General features: G+C 43.1%; 1 long non-coding RNA gene across 3 annotated transcripts; it reads right to left on the reverse strand.

Annotated features, from left to right (window-relative positions):
* Positions 1-5,304: 5,304 nt before the first annotated feature.
* LOC118941517 lies at positions 5,305-13,150 on the reverse strand. 3 transcript variants are annotated; one of them, XR_005037823.1, is made up of 4 exons: positions 12,958-13,150; positions 7,224-7,432; positions 6,969-7,050; positions 5,305-5,581 (listed from the first exon to the last, which is right to left on the reverse strand). It is a non-coding gene; the product is annotated as an uncharacterized LOC118941517 (long non-coding RNA). The 3 variants fall into 3 exon arrangements; XR_005037821.1 differs by having other exon boundaries at positions 6,969-7,053; positions 12,958-13,149; XR_005037822.1 differs by having other exon boundaries at positions 6,969-7,053; positions 13,078-13,099.
* Positions 13,151-19,456: the final 6,306 nt, after the last annotated feature.

The following is a 19,456-nucleotide window of genomic DNA, read 5'->3' on the forward strand; positions in this document are numbered from 1 at the left end:
AATGAATACATTTTTTTATTTATATTTATTTATCTGTTATTTTACCAGGTAAATTGACTGAGAATACGATCTCATTTTCAGCAATGACCTGGGGAATAGTTACAGGGGAGAGGACGGGGATGAATGAGACAATTGTAAACTGGGGATTATTAGGTGACTGAGATGGTTTGAGGGCCAGAATAGGAATTTAGCCAGGACACCAGGGGTTAACACCTTTACTCTTACGATCAGTGTCATGGGAACTTTAATGACCTCAGAGTCAGGACACCCGTTTAACATCCCAGCCAAAAGACAGCACCCTACACCCTAGTGTCCCCAATCCCTGCCCTCAGGTATTGGGATATTTTTTAGACCAGATGAAACAGTGCCTCCTACTGGCCCTCCAACACCACTTCCAGCAGCATTTGGTCTCCCTTCCAGGGACTGACCAGGACTAACCCTGCTTAGCTTCAGAAGCAAGCCAGCAGTGGTATGCAGGGTGGTATGCTGCTGGCTTATGTTGATCTGCAATAGTATTGTGAAAAGACAGGACAGGAACACATCAGTCTCCAATGCACCATCTGACAAGTTGTTCTGTCTCAGTGTTTTCTCAGACTGAGGAGAACGGGAGCTACGGGTTATACCAGGGTGTTAGTAGGTGACGCAAGCACCCAGATTAAATAAAATACATTTAATGAAACAAAACCTCAAGATGTTTAACATCTTTCAGCTACTGTAGCTGCCTACTGTTATGGGTGTAAGATGGCACAGTGATGCCATCTGCTGGTAAATGTTCATTACTGCAACTCTTGTGTTTTACCGGGGTGCTTGAGATACCCGGATGTGTTGTGATGTACTGAACAAGACTGGTTACTCGCATCAATGCCTCTGTGTCGTCATTTAACATTCAAACAGAGTGCACAACATTCGGTAGACTTACCTAATTGTTTATGGATATGACTTTATTTAGGACGGGTGCACTAGATAGTGGGTGTTTTCCTAATGAACGTCATTCAGTAAGGCACAAATGTTCTTCATCCTCTTTTTGACGGTAGCTAGCTTGTCCCTAGTAGATATCTAACTAGCTGGCTAATTCACAACTCACCCCCCCCCCCCCCCCCCCCCCCCAAAAAAATGTACTTAGTTTAAATAGCAACAAATCGATGTCTTTGCAAGTTTTCCCACTACTAGTACTCCTGTGAGTGAATCAACTTATTTTTCACGATAAGAAACATGGCATCAATAAATACCTTGTTTACTGTAAAATGTTCAAATGTTATTTTGTTTACGGAGAAGAAGCAATATATATATACGAATCATCATTCACATCTAATTTCCCGCTTGATTATGAAATTGTTGAGCTGGAATCTCATGTGTTTGTTGTCAAAGATACTGATAAAGACTGCAATTATTACAAAGTTGAGGCTATGTGCTGCAATACTGTCCAGAGGAAGGGAGTAAATATCCCTGTTCCAGTTTCCAACAGACGTGGAAAGGTATGTAGTACATAATGAGAAGATGCATTTGGAGTAATTAAGGCATGGCGAAGCACACATCGTTGGCTGTGTAATCAGTAATGGGCTGGATCCATGACTACCCATGCAATCAATCACCAAAGCAATGACCACTGATGTATTACACATACCAGCAATGAAAACTAAACTACAGCTGGGTTTAACACAACTAGCATGATGCAGCTAGTTAAGGTTAGTTTACCAATGCTAGTTAGGCTAATTAAGGCTGCAGAGCATGCGCTTTCAAATCCTACAGATAACAATCACTCCATTCACAATATCAAGTAGCACTTGGTCGTTGTAGCCTAACTTTTAATGACATCATTTTAATTCCATCTTCCATTGATTAGATATCTCCTAACTTTTAGTATGTTTATTTTACATCAACAAGGAGCGTCAGGAACACATCTACAGTGGCTTCAGAAAGGATTCAGACCCCTTGATTTTGTTACGTTACAGCCTAATTCTAAAATGGATTCAATAGTATTTTTCCATCATCAATCTAAACAAAATACCCCATAATGACAGAGCAAAAACAAATTTTTAGAAATCTTTGCAATATCCCATTTACATAAGTATATTTGAAATCGGGAGTAAGAAGGAAATCTTCCAACCAGGAGTTCTGGGAATTCTGGGAAAGGTAGCGGGAATTTTGCAACCCTCAGTTCAGACAACATAAAATGGCTCAGACGTTGCTGGAGAAAACCATTGACAATCTTATACCACCATCATGTGGCCAAAAGATAGTATGAATTAGCTTGGGTGTGGGTCAGTGGGAGAATCTCAATAGCTCATTGACTTCTCACGTCCTTCTCGAAACCCATTGGAGGAGATCAGAAGTGCGGAAACTCTGAATTTCTCATGTACAATTGAGATATATTTAATTGACCCACTCCCACATCAATGTATTGATATCTTTTGGGCAAACGATGTTGGTACAATACAGTCAATGATTATTCCAGCAACGTCTGGACCAATTTATTTTGTCTGAACTGAGGGTCGCATTAGTGAATTAGATAATGGTTGTGTCGCCACCTGGTGGTGACAGTTGGTTCTTTATCTTTATATAATAGTGATCTCTGCTGCCGTCTTCTGGACAGACGATATGTTAAAGTCGTACATTTGAGTGTGAATTGTTCCATTGCAGCAATTTGTTGGACTAGTAACTTAGACTAGTCACTTAGACGGAAAAACCTACACCCCAAATCATTTTTGTTGTTGTATTTTACCCCCCTTTTCGATTCTGTCACATCACTGCAACGTCCAAACGGGCTCGGGAGAGGCGAAGTCATGCGTCCTCCGAAACATGATCCAACACCCGCCCGCTTAACCCGGAAGCCAGCCGCACCAATGTGTCGGAGGAAACACCGTTCAACTGGCGACCGGCTCAGCCCGCAGGCTGTGTCACAGCCTGGGAATAAATGTACACGGGGCATGAGACCGCTGTGACACTCTGGAGGCCCACCTCAAAACATTTCCAACAAGGATCGAGTGATAGCGGTGTTTTGAAGTTACTGCTGAACGACGTTATTACCTAGTTTGCGCTCGTTAACCGCAAAGATGTTCCTGCAGGAGTCATGTAGATATAGTTGAGCGTTTTTTTGTTGGCATTAGCAGAAAACACACTGCCAAGTGTTCCTGGGTATGAGCTGCGCAACAAATCCTTGGAAATAGAACCAGTTATGTCACGCTGGTCACCAGGTGTGGCCTCAATTCAAATTAAAAGCAGTCAATTCAGGAAATTATTTGAATAAAACAAGTCTTAAATTGAAAAATCTTTTAAATAAATAGCTTCTACTTTTCAGTTTATTAAGTTTTGAAAATGCATTTTTTTTCTCCAATTAATATAGTAATTTGTGATAACTTCCTGAATTGACTGCCTTCAATTCATATTCAGCCCAACCCTGAGGGACCTACACACACCATGGCTGGGTTCAATTCATATTCAGCCCAACCCTGAGGGACCTACACACACCATGGCTGGGTTCAATTCAAATTCAGCCCAACCCTGAGGGACCTACACACACCATGGCTGGGTTCAATTCAAATTCAGCCCAACCCTGAGGGACCTACACACACCATGGCTGGGTTCAATTCAAATTCAGCCCAACCCTGAGGGACCTACACACACCATGGCTGGGTTCAATTCAAATTCAGCCCAACCCTGAGTGAGGGACCTACACACACCATGGCTGGGTTCAATTCAAATTCAGCCCAACCCTGAGGGACCTACACACACCATGGCTGGGTTCAATTCAAATTCAGCCCAACCCTGAGGGACCTACACACACCATGGCTGGGTTCAATTCATATTCAGCCCAACCCTGAGGGACCTACACACACCATGGCTGGGTTCAATTCAAATTCAGCCCAACCCTGAGGGACCTACACACACCATGGCTGGGTTCAATTCAAATTCATCCCAACCCTGAGGGACCTACACACACCATGGCTGGGTTTCATTGATCATAAACAAGAGCCTCTAATGCCCTGCACTAATGACTGTCCAGTGTAGCAGGCCTGTAAAACACACTTCACAACGGGGAATCTCCATTGAACATCATTTTTTAGGATTTATCTACGTCTGAGAAACTGGCCCTAGGAGATCTCATTTGATTTACACCGGAGAACCTGTTGCCAGACTAGAATTAACATAAAACTCAAACGATCGTGGTGTAACAAAGCAGAGTGACAAAACATACCCACTGATAGGCTAGATGAAATGTTTAAAGAGCCAATCACATAGGGTTTCCACTCTTAAGATGCACAAAAAAACTTTAATGAAGGGAATGTCATACATTATTTAATACAATCAGGGATTTCTTTTACATACAGCCGCGGCTTTTGTGGAGCGATGGGTAACGATGCTTCGAGGGGTGACTGTTGTTGATGTGTGCAGAGGGTCCCTGGTTCGCGCCCCGGGTATGGGCGAGGGGACGGTGTAAAGTTATGTTACATTGGTGCCTTGGAGGTAAGGGCTGGGGGTTGTTTCTGGACAAGGCCTTGTTATCAAATCAAATTTATTTATATAGCCCTTCGTACATCAGCTCATATCTCTTTCAGAAACCCAGCCTGTACAGAAACCCAGCCTAAAACCCCAAACAGCAAGCAATGTAGGTGTAGAAGCACGGTGGCTAGGAAAAACTCCCTAGAAAGGCCAGAACCTAGGAAGAAACCTAGAGAGGAACCAGGCTATGAGGGGTGGCCAGTCCTCTTCTGGCTGTGCCGGGTAGAGAGGAACCAGGCTATGAGGGGTGGCCAGTCCTCTTCTGGCTGTGCTGGATAGAGAGGAACCAGGCTATGAGGGGTGGCCAGTCCTCTTCTGGCTGTGCCGGGTAGAGATTATAACAGAACATGGCCAAGATGTTCAAATGTTCATAAATGACCAGCAGGGTCAAATAATAATAATCACAGTGGTTGTCGAGGGTGCAACAAGTCAGACACCTCAGGAGTAAATGTCAGTTATCCTTCTCCTGAAAGCGTGGTCCCTCTCCAAAGCCTTTTATATTGGCCAGGGTGTCGACATCTACATTCATCTCAGTGGACTGGTTACGACCTGAACTCTCCTTATAACCATAATCTAAATCAGGATTACAATGCTGCATCCCTCCTAACAGATCACTCTATTTCCTGTGACCTCACAACCAGTCTCAGTAGTCAGTCCACTGGTGAGGAGAGAGTCTGATGAACATTGTGTTCCTCTTGAGTTCAAAGACGACCAGTCTGAGTAGAGTCTGATGAACATTGTGTTCCTCTTGAGTTCAAAGACGACCAGTCTGAGTAGAGTCTGATGAACATTGTGTTCCTCTTGAGTTCAAAGATGACCAGTCTGAGTAGAGTCTGATGAACATTGTGTTCCTCTTGAGTTCAAAGACGACCAGTCTGAGTAGAGTCTGTTGAACATTGTGTTCCTGTTCTGGTAAAATTTCAGGTCAGTCCGTCCGTGGAATGGAGTTGAAAAACGACCAGTCTGACAGGAAATCAACAAGGCTGAAGGTGTAACAGTGGTGTCCAACATCCTCAGGGCAGGTCCACATGTTGAGGAAGGAGTCAGACTTCATGTCCCTCTAGTTTGGCAAATAGAGGATCTGTGGATAAAATGAAGAGAGAAATGATGCAATCAACTTTCTGGAGGTGGTTAAATATTATATATTTATTTTTACCTTTATTTAACTAGGCAAGTCAGTTAAGAACAAATTCTTATTTTCAATGACGGCCTACCGGGGAACAGTGGGTTAACTGCCTGTTCAGGGACAGAACGACAGATTTTGTACCTTGTCAGCTCGGGGATTTGAACTTGCAACCTTTCGGTTACTAGTCCAACACTCTAACCACTAGGCTACACTGTGTGATTAGTGCCAGTGTTAATCACAGTGTTTAGTGCCAGTGTTAATTACAGTGTTTAGTGCCAGTGTTAATCACAGTGTTTAGTGCCAGTGTTAATCACAGTGTTTAGTGCCAGTGTTAATCAGTGTTAATCACAGTGTTGAGTTCCAGTGTAAATCACAGTGTTTAGTGCCAGTGTTAATCACATTGTTAATCATAGTGTTTAGCGCCAGTGTTAATCACAGTGTTAATCACAGTGTTATCACAGTGTTTAGTGCCAGTGTTAATCACAGTGTTTAGTGCCAGTGTTAATCACAGTGTTAATCAGTGTTAATCACAGTGTTAATCAGTGTTAATCACAGTGTTTAGTTCCAGTGTAAATCACAGTGTTGAGTTCCAGTGTAAATCAGTGTTTAGTGCCAGTGTTAATCACAGTGTTATTCATAGTGTTTAGTGCCAGTGTTAATCACAGTGTTAATCAGTGTTAATCACAGTGTTTAGTTCCAGTGTTAATCACAGTGTTTAGTGCCAGAGTTAATCATAGTGTTTAGTGCCAGTGTTAATCACAGTGTTAATCACAGTGTTTAATGCCAGTGTTAATCACAGTGTTAATCAGTGTTAATCACAGTGTTTAGTGCCAGTGTTAATCAGTGTTAATCACAGTGTTTAGTGCCAGTGTTAATCACAGTGTTTAGTGCCAGTGTTAATCACAGTGTTTAGTGCCAGTGTTAATCACAGTGTTTAGTGCCAGTGTTAATCACAGTGTTTAATGCCAGTGTTAATCACAGTGTTTAGTGCCAGTGTTTAGTGCCAGTGTTAATCACAGTGTTTAGTTCCAGTGTTAATCACAGTGATGTCCACTCCACATTCAGTATAATAATTGGATAACGTTGACATCCCCAATAAGCTATTCTTCTAAGCCACAATGTTTGCGTTGAGGAAGGCAGCCCAATTCTGATAAATGTTCCAATGTTCCATTAATTTACATTTTGACCAATCACATCAGATCTTTTTCAAAGCTGATTTGATTGGTCAAAAGACCAATTACTGAAGAAAACAAATTCAGAATTGGGCTGCATGTTTCAAGGCAGCAAAATTTTACAAAAAAAATGCAGATTCTTAAATATAATATTTAGGGATTTAACAGACCTTTAGGGATTTGGGGTTTTCACTTGTGTAGAGTTTAGTCCAACATGGGGGGCTGATACGACCACGCTGCTTTAGGGATACTCTGCTGGAAACACAAACACATGTATGAAGATATCAGACCAAGAAATTACAGCTAATTCACATTCCTTTAAGTGTTGACCTGAATGCTATTGGCACCAGTCAGATTCTATGAATTCTTAAAATGTTAATATAATTTACCCCCCCCCCCTCATAAAAAACAAATGACTTGCATACCTTTTCATCCAGAGGCTCACGTGTCACAACTAGCTACGGATTCTGATTCATACGCGGTGTCTGGAGAAGGGGAGACTTGTGCACTGAGACGAGTTGACTGAGTGAGAGGGTCACTCACAAAACAGAGGACAAAAACAGAACAACTATTCCGATCGAACTGCAGTTCCTCACAATAAAATGACAGCTCTAAGAATGTCAGAGGAAGTATCCTTTAAAAAATAAAAATAAATACATAAAAATAATCTTAGTTCATGGTAGAATAACTCCCTGTTCAAAAAAGGAACATATTGGTAACAGTAAGGCAGGTCTGGATACAGTCTCTAAATCTTTCCACAAAAAAAGGAACATATTGGTAAGAGTAAGACAGGTCTGGGTACAGTCTCTAAATCTTTCCACAAAAAAAGGAACATATTGGTAAGAGTAAGACAGGTCTGGGTACAGTCTCTAAATCTTTCCACAAAAAAAGGAACATATTGGTAAGAGTAAGGCAGGTCTGGATACAGTCTCTAAATCTTTCCACAAAAAAAGGAACATATTGGTAACAGTAAGGCAGGTCTGGATACAGTCTCTAAATCTTTCCACAAAAAAAGGAACATATTGGTAACAGTAAGACAGGTCTGGATACAGTCTCTAAATCTTTCCACAAAAAAAGGAACATATTGGTAACAGTAAGGCAGGTCTGGATACAGTCTCTAAATCTTTCCACAAAAAAAGGAACATATTGGTAACAGTAAGGCAGGTCTGGATACAGTCTCTAAATCTTTCCACAAAAAAAGGAACAAAAAAAACAAAATAGCCCACTGATAAAAAAATTAAAATATGATCCATCATAGTAGGTTATTTCACTACTGCTACTACTACATACTCTTAGAAAATAAAACATCTTTGTCTTTTTATTCCTAACTAAAAAAGGATCAGAGGTTCTTCTATAGAGGCTTGTATTTGTAGTGGAGTTCGTTTCGTCAATGAATACGTCGTAAAATAGTTAAGAAAACAAAAAAAGTCTAGCAATAATCCTGCTGTGTTCAGTCTCTACAGCAAGACCAGACATCAAGAGTTAAACAGGAAGGAAGGCCAAGGGAATCTGCACAAATCCACCATTCAAAGACTAAACCCTTAATACAAATACATTGTCTCCCTATTTTCACTTAAACCTAAAAAGACTAGTGCTACTCCTTCTTGTGTACCAATTTCTGAATTGGTCCAAGAAACGCTAGCGTAGCCCTCCATTAAACATTTAGCTACAGTATATACCTAATGAATACACATCTCCGTTAGGCTCGATGACTGTGTTCTAGGGTGACTAATAGAATGGAAGTCTACGGACTTCAGGGAGACCTAAAACTAACACTAGGAAACCTTTCACATTCCAAGTGTGATCCAAAGATCAATGTAGCATACAGTCATTTGAAAACACACGTTTTTAAACTGTGAAACTATTGGGATAAAGGCAGCCCAATATATGAAGGTAGAGTTAAGTCATAGCATGCCTTTGCTTTACCTATATGAAAGTCTGTGTGTATTAAGCAGGTAGGCCTACTTCAGGACAGAAAGAAAAGACTTTAAAACACAATGTCCTCCCTTCAGCTGAGACAGAAGCCAACCAGCACAAATAGTCAGAGTGATGCTGAGTAGCTGGAGCTGGTTGCCAATCTGGTCATTGATTTGTCATTGTAATGTGTGTATCAGTCAGTTTCTGTTTTTCCACAGTTAGGCTCCATCCTGTCCAGACTAAAACTCCATCCTGTCCAGACTGAAGCTCCATCCTGTCCAGACTGAAACTCCATCCTGTCCAGACTGAAGCTCCATCCTGTCCAGACTGAAGCTCCATCCTGTCCAGACTAAAACTCCATCCTGTCCAGTCTAAAACTCCATCCTGTCCAGACTAAAACTCCATCCTGTCCAGACTGATTCTGGGTGTTTCTCTCTACCACACAAGTGATCAACAGCCCTTCTTCCTTTTGGCAAAACTCTTGTTGTCTCTGCTTTCTGCAGTGATTTTAAACAGTTTTTTTGTAATTAGTCCAGAGCCATTCCCAGGTACGAGTCGTCTTCTTGAACTGAGGGACTTTATGACTTAGCCTTTTGCAGATTTTCAATAGCAACCTGATCTGTATCCAGCAAGGATTTGTTAGCATTTCTTCTCAGAACCAGTCTCGACTACAAAGCATTTTGAAACTTCGGTAAGAATCCACCGTGTTGCACTTCATCACATATAACAATATCAATCTTTTTCTCATTTTTTTTTCAGGCAAATGAGAAACTGGCGTTTCACAGCGAGCAGATCAGACTTTTCTTTCCATCTTGTATCTCCCCCCCCCCCCCCCCCCCCTGAGATCTCAGTCAGGAAGTAAAGGAATTGCTTTTCTTTTCCCTGGCAGGTCCATCTCATCTCAATGAGGTTCTACTTGTCTGACAACTTTCTTTTCCTTCTTGGCTATAAACATGTATTTATCCTCATTAAATCCCTTTTTTCCCCTGGTTACTTCTGTCAAGTCTATGGTATTTTGTCTCAAGTGATTCTGCATTGGACCGTCTGGTTATATCTGTGAAGTTGGCTCGGTTTTACTTTCGAAAGGACCACTTTCTGCAGCTGGTAGTGGTGCCTGTGGAAGGCTGAACACATTTCCAGGCAGAATATTACTGGGTGTTGATTCATGCCATGATCCATCTTCGATCAAATGCTCTTCAGATGTTCTGACGGTATCTTGGTCTTTGCAGAAATAAACCAGTTTGACCTCAGAGTGAAGATCTGACTCCTCCTCCTCCTTTATGCAGATCTCAGCAGGTCCATTATCCCGGTCAAGCATCTCTGCTTCATCAGTGGAGACTGTTTCAGCTGTCTCCACAGAGATAGTGTCTTTACCATGATGAGGATAAACCAGCCTTGGGTTTTGTTCCATATTTTTATCTGAAAGCACATTTGTTTTTGCTTGGCTTTTAAGCACACTCGGTATTATGAACACCTCTTTTGAGATTTCTCTTTTTCTCATGAGCTCAGATTTGTGTTTCTGAACCATTCGTTTCACTTTACAGCAAATATGCAGTGGAAATAGATTACGTCTCTGATTTTGCAAACTAAGATCAAAATTGTATTTTAGAATATCAACGAGAATGTACCCACTTTTTTTTTTTTGACGATTGGATTTTATCCCTGCATATTTATGCACCTCAAATATTACACCGTTTGTCAGTAAATTCAATTCCAGTTTCTTTTTAGATGGTTTGGATGTGACATCAAGGTCCAGACCTATTTCCTCACAGAGTGGGTAGCACGCTTTGGCTTTCACCATATTTTTGCTGTGAGACGTCACATTTGATTGGTCCAAGTTGGTAACGACAATTTGCTTTGTTTCGTCAGTACAAAGTGCCAGGTCAGTCTCATCAGAGATTCTCTCTATTTTGACAAGACGAGGTTCTATTTGTACTACTTCAGAGAAATGGCCTCCCTCGGTCTCCTTGGTTACTAACATGTCCATGTCTTTCTTCTTGCTCATTAAATTCAATCTCCTCCTTTTTGATACTTCATTCATTTGGTATTTTGGCTCAAGTGATGCTGTAGTGACCTTCTGGTTAGTGGACATCTCCGCAGGGTTCTTTCGTTTACGTGACTTCTTTAAGAAAGCTTCATTTTCAAGTTCCAATCTCCATATACCGTGTTTACCCGTCTTGCGCTGTAAAACTGCTTTTAACCTTCCCATAATATCTTCGGCCAGCTCAGTTTTCCCACTTTTTAAATCCAAATCAAAATTATGCTCGAGAACCTCACACACAACCTGCTTCCAATTTCCACACACTTGTGAGGCAAAATCAGCCAATTCAAACATTACATCTCTGGTCAATAGATGCAAGTCAAGTTTCTTATTTTTCCCATATTTTGATTTCACAACAAGGTCAAGTCCTTTTCCCTTGCAGATTGGGTAGAGTTCCCTCAATGCTTCTTCTACAGTGGGCATCATGAAGGATTGATCCATTGTTATATCTGTCTGAGTTGGGAAGGTTTCCGCCTGGACATGTTGAGGACGGACGATGCCCATATAAGGCCTTGTGCAGGTATCATTACGTCCATTTTCAGGGCCAAGGATTGCCGTCTCATCAGCACACTGTGTCACATCTGTCTCAGTGGAGAAGCTCTCAGTCGTCACATGCAGAGGAGAGATCAGGCCCACAACAGGCTCCTCCTTTATGCAAACGTCAAAAGGTGTAGGATTTGACAAGCTGTTTTGCAAATACAACTGTGCCCATTTAAGGGAGTATTCCAAAACTGTAACTGTCTTTGGATCAGGAAGGTCAAAGACTTCTGTTAACCACTCAGGTGTTCTCTTAGAACGAATCTTCAGCATTTCTTTTAATTTATTTTCTACCCTGTTAGAAAAGTCATATTGTTGTTCATTTTGTACACCAAGAACAAAGTTGTAATCTAGAATATCAAAGATAACATGAGGGCGAGATCTATTAATGTTTCTAGCATATTCTGACACCTCAAGCATTACACCAACTGTCAGTAAATGCAAATGAAGTTTCTGTTTCGCTCCAGATCCAACATTGAAATCTACACCGATCTCCTTGCACTTGACGTATGGATCTTTCCAATATCTCCCAAACTTTCTTAGGTTGGGTCTTGAGTAACTGCCACGACACTGACGTATCCATTTATCCTCTAACGTTTTCCGGCATTGTTGTCTTAGACTTAAATTGGCATTGTAGTCTTCCTCTTCATCAGAGGGAAAGTTCAATGGCTCACAATATTCTGGAAGAATAGGTCTAGTAGATACAGCTAAATGACAGTCGCTTTCTGTAGCAGGTGAGGTTAGCACAGAATGAATGGCAGTACTAGGGCTTGGGATATTAACATTGTCAGAGGGCAATTTATTATTGGTCTGTGTTTGGCTAGAAACCTGTGAAGTTGGGTTGATTTGAGCTTCAAAATAGCCACTGAAAGTGGATGCATGTCCTGTCAGAATATCACTGGACGGCGCTAAATGCCATGACTGTTCCTTGATTGAATTCCCTTCAGATGTGCCGATGGTATCTTGATCTTTACAGAAATAAACCAGTTTGACAGCCCTGTTCTCCCCATCACTTGCTCCGGTCATTTCAGGAAAAATACGTAAAATCTGCCTGTGGCTTGTTGTTTGGGGACTGATGGGAGGTACATGTGAATGCTCTTTCAGTAAACCCACATGGTAACCTGTTTCTGTGTTTTCTGACAATGTTGAATTTGGGTAATCTATCCAGGCATTAATCGAATCAGACCAAATTCCTGTATGGGATATCTCCCTCTCATCTTCCTCTAGTTTAACGTCAACATCCATTTTGCACCAATGTCTCTACAAAGACAAAGTAATCAAAAACACCCCGATGACATTCCTCTCCACATGAACTAGACAGATAATGTAATTTCCACTATATAAATTACCTAGCCAAATGCCTACATCGTATTTGGAGATGTAGCTATCTAACCATGAGAAACTCTTCGATACAGCGCCACTTCGATACAGTTACGACCGGAAGTTACTTTTTCGTAGCAGATTAGTACAAAGTATTACGCAACGGGTTATGAGAATCAATGTAGCAGGTTAGGACAATTTGGTTACGGTTATGAAAAATAATTAGGGATGGCAAAACTGCCCTCCTAACCTGCTATTAAAATAATTTCGGGTCGTAGCTCTTACCGAAATGGCGAGTAAAAGAACTAGGTTAGTTGTCCGTAACCTGCTAACTAACGCTTTACCTTTACAGGTGATGGGTAACTGCAAATCCCTTGGCCTTCATTCTATTTAGATAAATGTTGAACAATATTTCCAAAAACGTCGTATACTAGCTAGTACACTGAAAACGGAGCAGTACGCACCGGAGTGGAATATTTTACGGAAGCGTTTTGAAGTCGACGTCTGAGGGTTGTGGCTCCAGGAAGTACAGGCGGAAGTGATGTCATTTTCCTTATTCTTTCGCCATGCGATTCGCTCTTGGCTAGAAAGGAGTACAGCTATGGACAGAAGTTGATATTTATATTTATTTTATCAAACAAATTGAAGTACTTGTTTCTCTCCAAATGGGTATAGAATACAACCTTTTAGTTTCAAGTAAGGGCTTTTTACACGATTAGAATGCACGTTCACGTCATTGTGTGTGCTGGTACAGGCTGCTGCACCTACAATTGAGTGAATTATAATATGAACAAGCAGCGTTGACATTGACATTAAATCACTCTGCAGACACTCTTATCCAGAGCGATATACAGGAACAATTAGGATTAAGTGCCTTGCTCAAATGTACCTTGGCAGATGTGTTACCTAGTCGGCTAGGGGATTCGGTTACTGGCCCAACGCTCTTAACCTCTAAGCTACCTGCATTACCAAGGGGTTCACAAGGGGTTCACATTTTTCCAAATAGGGTCCCCTGCATTTTCTAGTATCAATTTGGGGTCATTTGCAGAAAAAGTTTAGGGACCCCTGACATAGCAGGAAGGCCGATTACCGACCAGACACGCAGGGCATTAGCCTGGTGGCCACTACTTTTTATGTCAAGTGCATTTCACCATGTCTCAGACTTTACAGAACAAATTATTTGTAAAAAATTATTGAATTATAATAATGAATAAATAAAAACAAGACACAACAAAGGTCATAGAATAGAGTTCAAAGATGACCAGTCTGACAGGAAATCAAATGGCATGTGTTGAATACAACAGGTGTAGTAGACCTGACAGTGAAATGCTGAATACAACAGGTGTAGTAGACCTTACAGTGAAATGCTGAATACAACAGGTGTAGTAGACCTCACAGTGAAATGCTGAATACAACAGGTGTAGTAGACCTTACAGTGAAATGCTGAATACAACAGGTGTAGTAGACCTTACAGTGAAATGCTGAATACAACAGGTGTAGTAGACCTTACAGTGAAATGCTGAATACAACAGGTGTAGTAGACCTTACAGTGAAATGCTGAATACAACAGGTGTAGTAGACCTCACAGTGAAATGCTGAATACAACAGGTGTAGTAGACCTTACAGTGAAATGCTGAATACAACAGGTGTAGTAGACCTTACAGTGAAATGCTGACTACAACAGGTGTAGTAGACCTTACAGTGAAATGCTGAATACAACAGGTGTAGTAGACCTCACAGTGAAATGCTGAATACAACAGGTGTACTAGACCTTACAGTGAAATGCTGAATACAACAAGTGTAGTAGACCTCACAGTGAAATGCTGAATACAACAGGTGTAGTAGACCTTACAGTGAAATGCTGAATACAACAGGTGTAGTAGACCTTACAGTGAAATGCTGAATACAACAGGTGTAGTAGACCTCACAGTGAAATGCTGAATACAACAGGTGTAGTAGACCACACAGTGAAACACTTATTTTAGTAAAAAATTAGTGTTAAAGTTAAAAAAAATAAAAAATAAAAAGTAATAGCAGCAGTAAAATAACAATAGCGAGACTATATACAGGGGGTACTGGTACAGAGTCAATGTGGAGGCTATATACAGGGGGTACCGGTACAGAGTCAATGTGGAGGCTATATACAGGGGGTACCGGTACAGAGTCAATGTGGAGGCTATACACAGGGGTACTGGTACAGAGTCAATGTGGAGGCTATACACAGGGGGTACCGGTACAGAGTCAATGTGGAGGCTATACACAGGGGGTACTGGTACAGAGTCAATGTGGAGGCTATATACAGGGGGTACTGGTACAGAGTCAATGTGGAGGCTATATACAGGGGGTACTGGTACAGAGTCAATGTGGAGGCTATATACAGGGGGTACTGGTACAGAGTCAATGTGGAGGCTATATACAGGGGGTACTGGTACAGAGTCAATGTGGAGACTATATACAGGGGGTACTGGTACAGAGTCAATGTGGAGGCTATACACAGGGGGTACCGGTACAGAGTCAATGTGGAGGCTATATACAGGGGGTACCGGTGCAGAATCAATGTGGAGGCTATATACAGGGGGTACCGGTACAGAGTCAATGTGGAGGCTATACACAGGGGGTACCGGTATAGAGTCAATGTGGAGGCTATATACAGGGGGTACCGGTATAGAGTCAATGTGGAGGCTATACACAGGGGATACCGGTACAGAGTCAATGTGGAGACTATATACAGGGGGTACCGGTACAGAGTCAATGTGGAGGCTATATACAGGGGGTACCGGTACAGAGTCAATGTGGAGGCTATATACAGGGGGTACCGGTACAGAGTCAATGTGGAGGCTATATACAGGGGGTACCGGTACAGAGTCAATGTGGAGGCTATACACAGGGGGTACCGGTGCAGAGTCAATGTGGAGGCTATACACAGGGGGTACTGGTACAGAGTCAATGTGGAGGCTATACACAGGGGGTACCGGTACAGAGTCAATGTGGAGGCTATACACAGGGGATACCGGTACAGAGTCAATGTGGAGACTATATACAGGGGATACCGGTACAGAGTCAATGTGGAAGCTATATACAGGGGGTACTGGTACAGAGTCAATGTGGAGGCTATACACAGGGGATACCGGTACAGAGTCAATGTGGAGGCTATATACAGGGGGTACTGGTACAGAGTCAATGTGGAGGCTATACACAGGGGATACCGGTACAGAGTCAATGTGGAGACTATATACAGGGGATACCGGTACAGAGTCAATGTGGAGGCTATATACAGGGGATACCGGTACAGAATCAATGTGGAGGCTATATACAGGGGGTACCGGTACAGAGTCAATGTGGAGGCTATATACAGGGGGTACCGGTACAGAGTCAATGTGGAGGCTATATACAGGGGGTACTGGTATAGAGTCAATGTGGAGGCTATACACAGGGGATACCGGTACAGAGTCAATGTGGAGGCTATACACAGGGGATACCGGTACAGAGTCAATGTGGAGACTATATACAGGGGATACCGGTACAGAGTCAATGTGGAGGCTATATACAGGGGGTACTGGTACAGAGTCAATGTGGAGGCTATATACAGGGGGTACTGGTACAGAGTCAATGTGGAGGCTATATACAGGGGGTACTGGTACAGAGTCAATGTGGAGGCTATATACAGGGGGTACTGGTACAGAGTCAATGTGGAGGCTATATACAGGGGGTACTGGTACAGAGTCAATGTGGAGGCTATACACAGGGGATACCGGTACAGAGTCAATGTGGAGACTATATACAGGGGATACCGGTACAGAGTCAATGTGGAGGCTATATACAGGGGGTACTGGTACAGAGTCAATGTGGAGGCTATATACAGGGGGTACTGGTACAGAGTCAATGTGGAGGCTATACACAGGGGATACCGGTACAGAGTCAATGTGGAGACTATATACAGGGGGTACCGGTACAGAGTCAATGTGGAGGCTATATACAGGGGGTACCGGTACAGAGTCAATGTGGAGGCTATATACAGGGGGTACCGGTACAGAGTCAATGTGGAGGCTATATACAGGGGGTACCGGTACAGAGTTAATGTGGAGGCTATACACAGGGGGTACCGGTGCAGAGTCAATGTGGAGGCTATACACAGGGGGTACTGGTACAGAGTCAATGTGGAGGCTATACACAGGGGGTACCGGTACAGAGTCAATGTGGAGGCTATACACAGGGGATACCGGTACAGAGTCAATGTGGAGACTATATACAGGGGATACCGGTACAGAGTCAATGTGGAAGCTATATACAGGGGGTACTGGTACAGAGTCAATGTGGAGGCTATACACAGGGGATACCGGTACAGAGTCAATGTGGAGGCTATATACAGGGGGTACTGGTACAGAGTCAATGTGGAGGCTATACACAGGGGATACCGGTACAGAGTCAATGTGGAGACTATATACAGGGGATACCGGTACAGAGTCAATGTGGAGGCTATATACAGGGGATACCGGTACAGAATCAATGTGGAGGCTATATACAGGGGGTACCGGTACAGAGTCAATGTGGAGGCTATATACAGGGGGTACCGGTACAGAGTCAATGTGGAGGCTATATACAGGGGGTACTGGTATAGAGTCAATGTGGAGGCTATACACAGGGGATACCGGTACAGAGTCAATGTGGAGGCTATACACAGGGGATACCGGTACAGAGTCAATGTGGAGACTATATACAGGGGATACCGGTACAGAGTCAATGTGGAGGCTATATACAGGGGGTACTGGTACAGAGTCAATGTGGAGGCTATATACAGGGGGTACTGGTACAGAGTCAATGTGGAGGCTATATACAGGGGGTACTGGTACAGAGTCAATGTGGAGGCTATATACAGGGGGTACTGGTACAGAGTCAATGTGGAGGCTATATACAGGGGGTACTGGTACAGAGTCAATGTGGAGGCTATACACAGGGGATACCGGTACAGAGTCAATGTGGAGACTATATACAGGGGATACCGGTACAGAGTCAATGTGGAGGCTATATACAGGGGGTACTGGTACAGAGTCAATGTGGAGGCTATATACAGGGGGTACTGGTACAGAGTCAATGTGGAGGCTATACACAGGGGATACCGGTACAGAGTCAATGTGGAGACTATATACAGGGGATACCGGTACAGAGTCAATGTGGAGGCTATATACAGGGGATACCGGTACAGAATCAATGTGGAGGCTATATACAGGGGGTACCGGTACAGAGTCAATGTGGAGGCTATATACAGGGGGTACTGGTATAGAGTCAATGTGGAGGCTATATACAGGGGGTACCGGTGCAGAGTCAATGTGGAGGCTATATACAGGGGGTACCGGTACAGAGTCAATGTGGAGGCTATATACAGGGGGTACCGGTGCAGAGTCAATGTGGAGGCTATATACAGGGGGTACCGGTACAGAGTCAATGTGGAGGCTATATACAGGGGGTACCGGTGCAGAGTCAATGTGGAGGCTATATACAGGGGGTACCGGTGCAGCGTCAATGTGGAGGCTATATACAGGGGGTACCGGTGCAGAGTCAATGTGGAGGCTATATACAGGGGGTACCGGTGCAGAGTCAATGTGGAGGCTATTTACAGGGGGTACCGGTACCGGCTCAGGACCTCAGACTTGGGAGAAGGTTCACCATCCAACAGGACAACGACCCTAAGCAACACAGACAAGACAACACAAGAGTGGCCACCAATGGTGTTATTTTCCACCATAATTTGCAAATAAAATTCATTAAAAATCCTACAATGTGATTTTCTGGATTTTTCTTTTCTCATTTTGTCTGTCATAGTTGAAGTGTTCCTATGATGAAAATTACAGGCCTCTCATCTTTTTAAGTGGGAGAACTTGCACAATACAGTTCTCTGGTTAGACCCATAAATGTTTGTCGTGCACGAGCACACACGCTAGGGGTCTTCATGGGTCTAAGAAAGTTGGACCTGTTACGAAACGGACCTGGGGCTTTCCCACGCGGACCAGATATGTTTAAAATATAGGAGACCTGTTCCGAACGGACCTGGGGCTTTCCCACGCGGACCAGATATGTTTAAAATATAGGAGACCTGTTCCGAACGGACCTGGGGCTTTCCCACGCGGACCAGATATGTTTAAAATATAGGAGACCTGTTACGAAACGGACCTGGGGCTTTCCCACGCGGACCAGATATGTTTAAAATATAGGAGACCTGTTCCGAACGGACCTGGGGCTTTCCCACGCGGACCAGATATGTTTAAAATATAGGAGACCTGTTCCGAACGGACCTGGGGCTTTCCCACGCGACCAGATATGTTTAAAATATAGGAGACCTGTTCCGAACGGACCTGGGGCTTTCCCACGCGGACCAGATATGTTTAAAATATAGGAGACCTGTTCCGAACGGACCTGGGGCTTTCCCACGCGGACCAGATATGTTTAAAATATAGGAGACCTGTTCCGAACGGACCTGGGGCTTTCCCACGCGGACCAGATATGTTTAAAATATAGGAGACCTGTTCCGAAAGGACCTGGGGCTTTCCCACGCGGACCAGATATGTTTAAAATATAGGAGACCTGTTCCGAACGGACCTGGGGCTTTCCCACGCGGACCAGATATGTTTAAAATATAGGAGACCTGTTCCGAAAGGACCTGAGGACAACTTTTTTTTAAAGCTACTTCCTTAACCGGAGATAATAAAGGGCGCGAGAGAGAGGTTCTAGCAGGCCCCTTTGACGGCATCAAACGAGGAGAAGCTAGTTAAGCTAGATAACGTTAGCTAGTTAGGCTAATTAAGGCTGCAGAGCATGCGCTTTCAAATCCTACAGATAATCACTCCA

The sequence above is a fragment of the Oncorhynchus mykiss genome, chromosome 19 (genome assembly GCF_013265735.2).
Source record: "Oncorhynchus mykiss isolate Arlee chromosome 19, USDA_OmykA_1.1, whole genome shotgun sequence".
NCBI classification, from domain to species: Eukaryota; Metazoa; Chordata; class Actinopteri; order Salmoniformes; family Salmonidae; genus Oncorhynchus; species Oncorhynchus mykiss.